The 9,081-nt window shown below is 47.9% G+C and overlaps 1 pseudogene; it reads left to right on the top strand.

Moving 5' to 3' along the window:
• The first annotated feature begins 6,708 nt into the window (after positions 1 to 6,708).
• Positions 6,709 to 7,477, top strand: LOC116540652 (annotated as a pseudogene).
• The last annotated feature ends 1,604 nt before the right edge of the window (positions 7,478 to 9,081 follow it).

The following is a 9,081-nucleotide window of genomic DNA, read 5'->3' as shown; positions in this document are numbered from 1 at the left end:
TTGAAATGCTGTCTCATGTTCCCAAGAGCAAGGAGGCTGTGATGTGCCTTACGTGCATTAGAGAAGCTTAGTTCAGGGATGAGTCACGGTTCTGTTGGCTGCGAGCTCATTGTTAATGAATCAACAATATGTACCAGATAAGGTGTCTTTAAACAAAAACACACGGAAAACAAGGTAAGGTATTGATTGATTAGTGAAAACGTGACCAGAGGCTCACAAGAATCTAATCCTGTATCTCCCCTAATTCAGTGCATGCGGTGACTTTATAAAGCACAACTACCTCAAACAACAAGAATAGCGTTTGCTAAAATAGTTATAAAATATATGATGAGGAAGGGCAGGTGGGAAATACTATGTAAGGTGAATAAAATATTTTTGCTGCCTGAATCTGGCCCTCAGCACCCCAGTTTTTGCCTGTGGTCTACTTCATTCTCCTTACATACTACTGTACAGCATAGAATCTGTTCAAATTTTTTTCATTCATTTCCCTATTGATAAACATTTAAAATCTTTCCAGGTTTTCACTATTACTATCAGTGCTGAATGCACATCTGCACATGTGCAGAAGTTTCTCTTGAGAAGACGTGGAGGAGTGTAATTGCTGAATCACAGGGTATGCACATTTTACATTTTAATAGACGCTGTCAAATTGCCTTCAAAGTGGCTGTACCAATTAAATACTCCCACCAGCAGTGTGTGCGGGTCTGGGTTTCCCACACTCTTTCCAACACTTAATTCCACAAATATTTTTGGAATCTGAATCCTCTGTGTGAGAGACACTAATGAGGTTCTGGAGGTGGGGAGGAGGCAAACCAGGATATAAGCCACATGAGACATGGCGTTGGGACCCAAAGACAACAGACTCAGACTCTCCAGAAATTCACCAAAGACTCACAGAAACTTACTGTGGAAATGAAAGGCAATCAACAGATTTTCAAGTCTTATCCAGTGGCCCACTTACCTTAAACAATAAGCCATAAAAATTAACTAATTCACTTTAGAGTGCTAAACATGCTAAGATATGACTGGTAGGTTTAGCTCAAGACTGTGAAAAGGGCACAGCCTGCTTAACTTTCAAAATAAATCACATTTTTCCTTTATACATAGACACGTATTTGCCTTTGTAATTCCAAAACAAGGCTTAAAACATACATGCCATTTGACTAGGCAATTTTTTTGTATATACCCTAGATAAATTATCTGAAAAATTTATAAAAACTTAAATGCAACAATGTTCATTCATAGCATTGTTTGCTATCCTCAAAAATATGAACTGCCCACCAATCCAAAAAGAGGGAATTAAATAGTTACATCTATTTAACCATTTAATCTAACATCATAGTACTTAACACTTAGCCTAGTGGGAAGAGGGTTTATTTCATTCACAGAACCAGCAGAGCAGACTTCCCCCTCCCAATACCACGCTCTGAGGGAAGACATCTAGAATGGTGAAAATACATGACTGAGGGCTCAAACAGCCCAGGCTCAGGGGCTTCTTCGGCACCTGACTTAACATCGTCCGGCTTCGGCGCGGCCACTATAAGACGAGCACTGTAGATTTCACGTCAGATGAGGTCACAACTATACAGTGCTTAGACAATCACTGGCATATCTACAATTAGGAAGTCTCTAGATACTAGTTTTTCTCTCACCGTCTGTTTTCTTGTCAAGGATTGATCTCTTCTACAGAAATCACTCACATAAAAAGGAGCAAGAGGCAGGACTTCAGCTGGGATAGTTGTTCTCTATTTGTTTCATAACATTGGAAACAAGAGTGGTCTGGCTTACACACAGGTTCTTTGAATATGTTCGCCAGTATTGTCAGATGGTTAGCAAGCGCTCAGATTCTCTACCATTAGACAGACATCAGCACATACCCACGGACATGTGTTTGTCTATCTACTTACAAAACACAGGACCTCTGTCCCTGCTTCTGATTTCTCCCCATTGTATGCTACTAGAGTGTGTTGGAAAAGTGGAATGGGGGTGTACAGAGGAGGACCTGAAAGCGATCCACAGTCACATGACTCAGTGATGGTTAATACTGAGTGTCAACTTGATCGGATTGAACTATGCAAAGTATTGACCCTGGGTGTGTCTGTGAGGGTGCTGACAAAAAAGATGAACATTTGAGTCAGCGGCTGGGAAAGGCAGACCCACCCTTCATCTGGGTGGGCACCATCTAATCAGCTGCCAGCATGGCTAGAATATAAAGCAGGCAAAAAAACGAGAAAAGACAAGACTGAGCTAGCCTCCCAGCCGACATCTTTCTCCCACGCTGGATGCTTCCTGCCCTTGAACATTGGACTCCAAATTCTTCAGTTTTGAGACTCAGACTGGCCCTTCTTGCTCCTCAGCTTGCAGATAGCCTATGGTGGGACCTTGTGATCATGTGAGCTAATACTTAATAAACTCCCCTGTGTGTGTGTGTGTGTGTGTGTGTGTGTGTGTGTACTAATAGGATATATATCCTATTAGTTCTGTCCCTCTAGGGAACTCTGACTAACACACACAGTATTCCATCTGCCTGGCTTGGTGATGGGCTCACAGATGTGCAGGTCAGTCCAGTAATTTGCAATTTTAAGATATCCTAGGACAAAAACAAGTTCTCCTCTTTCTGCCAGGGAAGTTTGAAGGCTATAAGCCTGGAACTGCTGAGACCCACTGTGTTGACAGGGTCTGCCTGAGAACGAAGCAGAACCAAGTTACGGGAAGACCTGAGTGTCCCAATGATCTTGTCTGAGTCCTCTGGTCAGGTCCCACCTGAAGCCAGATCTATGCCTGGACTGCAGTACATGTGCTTTTGCTCTCCTGCTCTCTCTCTCTCTGGCTCTCTCTCTTTCTCCCTCTCTCTCTCTCAGTTGAGACTCTGCTCCACCACAAAAGAATATCCTGAAATAAGGATTTATAAGCAAAGAGTTTAACTGAGAAGCAATATCAGAAAACACCAGTTATGTAATGAGCAAGTGAGGGAAAGAAGACAGCCAGCGAAGGTGCAGCATTGAGCAAGTAACGCCTAATGGGCAACGTGGGGTCAGCACGGGGGCCCACGCCTGGAATCACTGGCCGGTTGCGGGGGCCCATGCCTGGAATCACTGGCCGGGCGCGGGGGCCCATGCCTGGAATCCCAGCACCTTGGGAGGCCGAGGCAGACAGATCACTTGAGACCAGGAGTTCAAGACCAGCCTGATCAACATGGTGAAACCCCATCTCTTCTAAAAATACAAAGATTAGCCGGGTGTGGTGGCGCACACCTGTAGTCCCAGCTACTCAGGAGGCTGAGGCAGGGGAATTGCTTGAACCTGGCAGGCACAGGTTGCAGTGAGCTGAGATAGCGACAGAGTAAGACTCTGTCTCCAAATAAATACATAAATGAATAAATATTAATTAATTAATTAATCAATTAGTAGAGGGCAACTTGGGCTCGGTCCCACTTGGGAAGTCTGGGAGGCCTTGTGGAAGACATGCTTCAGAGCCACGCCATCCAAGGGGCAAAGGAGCTGGAGTATTCATCCCCCTCTTCTGTCATCCCATGTCAGGCTCTTCCCAGGGCCCGCTGGTGCCCTTCATTCTGGGCCCACTGTGAGAATGGAGAAAGCAGACTCGTCAGGCGGAGTTGCAGTCAGAAGCCACACTGCTGTGCAGACCCAAGGAGAAACGGGTGGGATATGCTTGCTTTGTATTGTTTGGGTTTTTTTTGCAGGACAAGGACGATTAAACTAGGCTTTCTGCCGTTTGCAAAGGAAAAACATCCTGATTCGTATTAATATATGTGAGACTTCCACTCAATTAGAGGTCATCCTGTTTAACCCTGGAATGTTTCTGGGATAAAACATCCCTGATTGCTTCCCAAATCTACTTGCATCCCCGACATGACACCATCCCGTACAGGAAAATCCTCCACCAGTACCTTTTCTGTCCTGCATCCACAGCGGCCACAGCCAGCTTGATCTTCAGTGAGACCCGCTGGACTAGTAGCAGCTGCCAACCCTGAGGCTTTCCAAAGTCAGTGGGTATTCCAGGACACCAGCACTGCCTTTCCCGCTCCCTGCTCCACGTAACGTCCTGCGACCCAGTCACTGCGCTAAGATAGGATGACCGCCTACAGGAGCCACAGTGGGTACTCTATGGCCCAGCATGCCCACAGGGCTCTTGGTAGCTGCCCAGAGCTTATATCTTCGCCATGCCTCACAAGAGGCAGACACCTCCCACCAAGGGAGCCAGTGAATAACTGGCTGGCAATCCTCCTGTGGCAAAGGTCTGAGGGGCAGGGGCCATAACACCTGTCTCTCCCACCAGAAGGATGCCTGGGACAGAGGGAGGAAGTGCAGCACATGTGTCATCTCCTGTAACTTTGCTGCAAGGTGATAAATACCTTTTGTTTCTATTTTGAATGAGATCTTTCTTTTCCATTATTTTTTCTAAGTGGTTACTGTTGGAAATAGGAAAGCTATTGATTTTTGTGCATTTATTTTGTAACTTTCTGCCTTACTGAACTCTCATTATTTCTAATAGTTTTTCAGGTCAATTCTTCCAAAGGGAAAAAAAGAAAATTTAGGCAAGGTGACAAAACTCATAAAAACGCATGAAATCAGCCACCACCATACAATTTGCTCTAAGATGTGTATAAAATCAAGGTAGAAACAAAATTTCACCTGTGCTACGTGCAAGCCACCTGTTCCCACCCACCCCACTGTTTCCACCGGAAGGCTACTCCCCAGTGTAGGGAGGAAAGTCCTTTGCTGGAGTCACATGGCCAGATTTCCCCCGTTCCTGGACTGTCAGGACCAGAACGGGTTCCCAAGCAGTGAGGAGAAGCCCAGGACAGAGGCTAGCTCTCTCAGACCTGACCCCAGCCTGCTGCCTGTCACTCCAGCCCCTCTGCAGGCATCCAGTCACCCACGCTACCAGCAGTCTTCAAGCCTAACTGAGCACCTACGGTGTGCCAGGTTTGGGAATGCAAGAATACAAAAGGTCTAGTCCCTTCTTCAGACACCTTTCAAACACAGAGCCTTTCCACAGATGGGCCACATTTCATTTTACCAGAATAAGCCTAAACAGCCTTCGATACACACTTCGTTACCGACTTTTCTTTGTGGGATGTGCCAACGCAGTCAACACTCTACCCAGACACCCTCCAACTCCTTTTACGGCTACTTGTGTTGCTCTCCCGGCTTCTGTGTGACCTTGTTTCTGCTGCCGGCACCTCAGGCGGCTGGAGCCACTTGGCCCCCACCTGCAGAGACTGGGGATGCCTGGGAGCCCACATCCCCCCAAGGCAGCCCTTGGCCAGTGATTGACAGGCACAGGCGTGTCAGACTCAGAGATGTAACCCACGCTTCGGGGCCCCCCAAAGGACTGGGGTGAAGCTGCCCTGCCCAGTTTCCCAGGGAGCACTTCCTCAATGCATCGCTTTCTCAGAAGCCTTCCTCTCGGTCTTTGCTTCTGGGGAACTCCACCTAAGACAGAACAAATGTCTGACCTCCACTGCCGTAGTTTCCCATCTGTCAGGCTGGCATAATCAGAAAGTCTCCCGAGAAAAAGATTAGAGTTCTATTATGAATTAAATTGTGTCCCCCTCAAAATTCATATGTTAAAGCCTTAAATCCTCAATGTGATTATATTTGGAGACAGAGCCTATGGGGAAGTAATTAAGGCCAGGTGAGGTCACAACGAAGGGACCCTGATCCAACAGGATTAGTGTCCTTTTGAGAAAAGACACCAGCAGCTCACATGCTGGCTTGTGCTCTCTCTCTCTCTCTCTCTCTGTCTCTCTCTCTCCCCCCCGTCTCTCTCTCTCTCTTTCTCTCCCTGTCTCTCTCTCTCTCTTTCTCTCCCTGTCTCTTTCTCTCTCTCTCTCTCTCCCCCCCCCACCACCCATCCCCCGTATGCACAAAGAAGGAGGACGCAGCAAGATGGTGCTCACCTGCAAGTCAAGAGAAAGGCCAAGGATGAAACCTACCTTGCCAGTACGTTGATCATGGGCTTTTGGCCTCCGTGGCTGTGAAGAGTAAATTTCTGTTGTTCAGTCGATGATATTTTACATGGCAGCCCTAGCTGACTAACACAGATTGATGCCTTCACCTGTTCTGTGGCTCAGATCCTGGAACAGCCTCCTCTGTTTTATTCAAGTCACCAAGATCATGTTTCACAAAACAAAATTCTTGTGGCTCTGAGGACAAGTCTGCCCCACCCTGTGAAAGATAAAATAAAATGGAAGCCATAGACCAGATGTTGGCGAACTTTCCTTGTAAAGGGCCAGATAGTAAATATCTTAGGCGCTGCAGGGCGCATGGTCTCTGTGGTAACCACTCACTTCTGAATGGTAGTGCAGATGCAGGCACAGGCCTGATTTGTAAATGAATGAGTGTGGCTGGGTTCCAGTAAACTTTATTTAGAAAAGCAGATCCCTGAGACCTGCAGGTATGTATCCAGCTGTGAACATGGGTCTCCGTTTTACAGGATAGGGTTTGCTAAAGCTGTCAAAAATAAGGCCTGCTTTACAAGAAACCAAGTGAAATTCAGAAAACGAGATGTTAAAACTGATTATTAAGAAACACTTAATGATGCTGGATAAAAATAAGTACAACACATCCAATTACAGGAGGATAGTTTGGTGACAGAGATACCACTTGTCGGAGTGCCTGTATAGAAGGGGACGTGATTGTCTGCGCAGCTGACGCATGTAAACTGCCAAGATGCCGTGCGATGGTGGACCTCACAGTCTGCTGCAGCGCACTGAGCCGGCCGCTGCCTGCCTGCAGGCTTCTCAGTGGGTCGGGCACGGACAAGATTTATGAAGGCCAGGTGCAGGTGGATGCAATCGGAGATGAACACCACATGGAAAGCACCGATGGTCGGCTGGTGGCTCCACCTGCTATTTGGATGCAGGGCTTGCCAGAACCAGCACTGGTGATAAAGGTTTCGGAGCCCTGAAGGGAGCTGTGGATGGAGACCTCTCTGTCTCTCACAGCACACAACAGATTCCCTGGTTATGATGCTGAAAGCAAGACACTGAATGCACATCGGAAGTACATCGTGGGTCAGAATGTTGCAGATGACATGCGTTACCCAATGGAAGAAAATGAAGATGCTTACAAGAAACAGTTCTCCCAATACATAAAGACAGTGTAACTCCAGACATGACGGAGGAGCTGTAGAAGAAAGCTCACGCTGCTATGCGAGAGAATCCAGGCTACGAGAAGAGACCCAAGAAAGAAGCTAAAGAGAAAAGGTGGAACCACCCCAAAATGTCCCTGCCCAGAAGAAACACTGGATCGCTCAAAAGAAGGCAAGTTTTGTCAGGGCTCAAGAACAGGCTGCTGGGAGCTACACTGAATTTCCTATGAGAATTTTTCAGATAAAGACAATAAATTTATCGACTAAGCTGCTAAAAAAGAAAAAGAACAAAATAAAAGCAGATCTTTTCGGGTTTCCTGACCCGCACAACCAACTCTCTGAGCTGGAAGGGAGTTGAGCAAACCTCAGATCCACCCCAGATCGTGAAGACAAGGACAAGTGCATAGGTGGGAGGGGCTCCCCAAGGTCTCCCAGGGAGCTCATGGCCATCAGACTAGAAATGGACACCCCCACTCCTCAATTCTCTTCTGTGGTTCAGAACCCACGCTGAAGCAGGTGGGGCTAAACCGTAAAGGGTTCTGTGAATGTTGGTAATAGAGGGTGGAAGGGTGCTGCGGGAGGGGAGGGAAGGACAGAAGTCAGCAAAGAGCCGGGTACTGAGGCAGCCTGCAGCATTCCCGCCTGAGGCTCTGGCCCTAATGGGCAAGTCCACCCCTCAACAACAACGAGTCGACAATGATACTGAAAGCAAGGCATTGAATGCACATCCAAGGTACATCCTGGGTCAGAATGTTACAGATGACATGCGTTACCTAATGGAAGGAGCTGAAGAAGCTGGCCCTGACCTCCAACCCTCAGTGACTAAGAGGCAGCGACGATACTGACCCTGACCTCCAACCCTCAGTGACTATGAGGCAGGGATGATACTGACCCTGACCTCCAACCCTCAGTGACTATGAGGCAGGGATGATACTGACCCTGACCTCCAACCCTCAGCCACCATGAGGCAGCGATGATACTGACCCTGACCTCCAACCCTCAGTGACTATGAGGCAGCGATGATACTGACCCTGACCTCCAACCCTCAGCCACCATGAGGCAGCGATGATACTGACCCTGACCTCCAACCTTCAGCAACCATGAGGCAGCGATGATACTGACCCTGACCTCCAACACCCCATTGTTTTTCAAAGGAAGATGCAAGGCTGGCCCCTCCCCCAGCTGCTGAAGATCAAGATGAGGGACAAGGGAAGAGGAGGCCAGTGACTGAGCCCTGTAGGGCAGCGCGTAGGGCGGGACCTTTGGTCTACACCAAGGCTATGACTGTAATGCTCACTTGCACAAGGGTGGCTCAGTTCACACTCTCACAGAGCTGTGCTTTAGGCATGAAGTTGGGGCCTATTTTGAGACATCAGCTGCGCAAACTTTCACCTGTGGCTTTCTACTCAGAGAGGCCGTGTAGGGCTTGCAGCCTCCTTGCCAGGCCCAGGAGAAGATAAAGGAGGCCTAGCAGTTGTCAGGATCTATGGTGCCCTCTCCCTCTCTCTCCACCCCCTCCCTCTCTCTCCCCACCCCCCTCACTCTCTCTTGCTCTCTGTCTGTCTCCATTTGTTGCCACAGACCACTGGGCTCAGGTGAGAGCTTCTCTGCAGATGCGGGAAGGGAGCTGCTGTTCATGGCCGTGGCCCTCCGCGTGCTTTGGGACTCCTCACAGCCCCACAAGGTTCCTTTGGGCCCCCTCAGAAGTCTGGGCCCACCCAACATGAAAATCTCCCAAGTCAGAGCCTCAAGTTTTAGAGAAAGAAATTTGCAGATGTGCAAAGAGAAAAGAAAAGGGGACGTTTGGTCCAGAGTAGAGGCGCGATTCTATTTGGAATTGTTTGACCACCTCACTGCCAGGGGAAAATAAACCAAGCATACCACCAGCACCCTAGAAACAAGAGTTTTAAAATCTTCGTATCAACAAGATTTCGGCCTTCAATCATCTCAAATAGAACCTAA

Source organism: Sapajus apella, unplaced genomic scaffold, assembly GCF_009761245.1.
Source record: "Sapajus apella isolate SASKATOON/1434 unplaced genomic scaffold, GSC_monkey_1.0 scaffold143, whole genome shotgun sequence".
Taxonomy (NCBI): Eukaryota; Metazoa; Chordata; class Mammalia; order Primates; family Cebidae; genus Sapajus; species Sapajus apella.
Note: the sequence above shows the minus strand (reverse complement) of the source record. Positions and strands in the feature narration are given on the sequence as shown.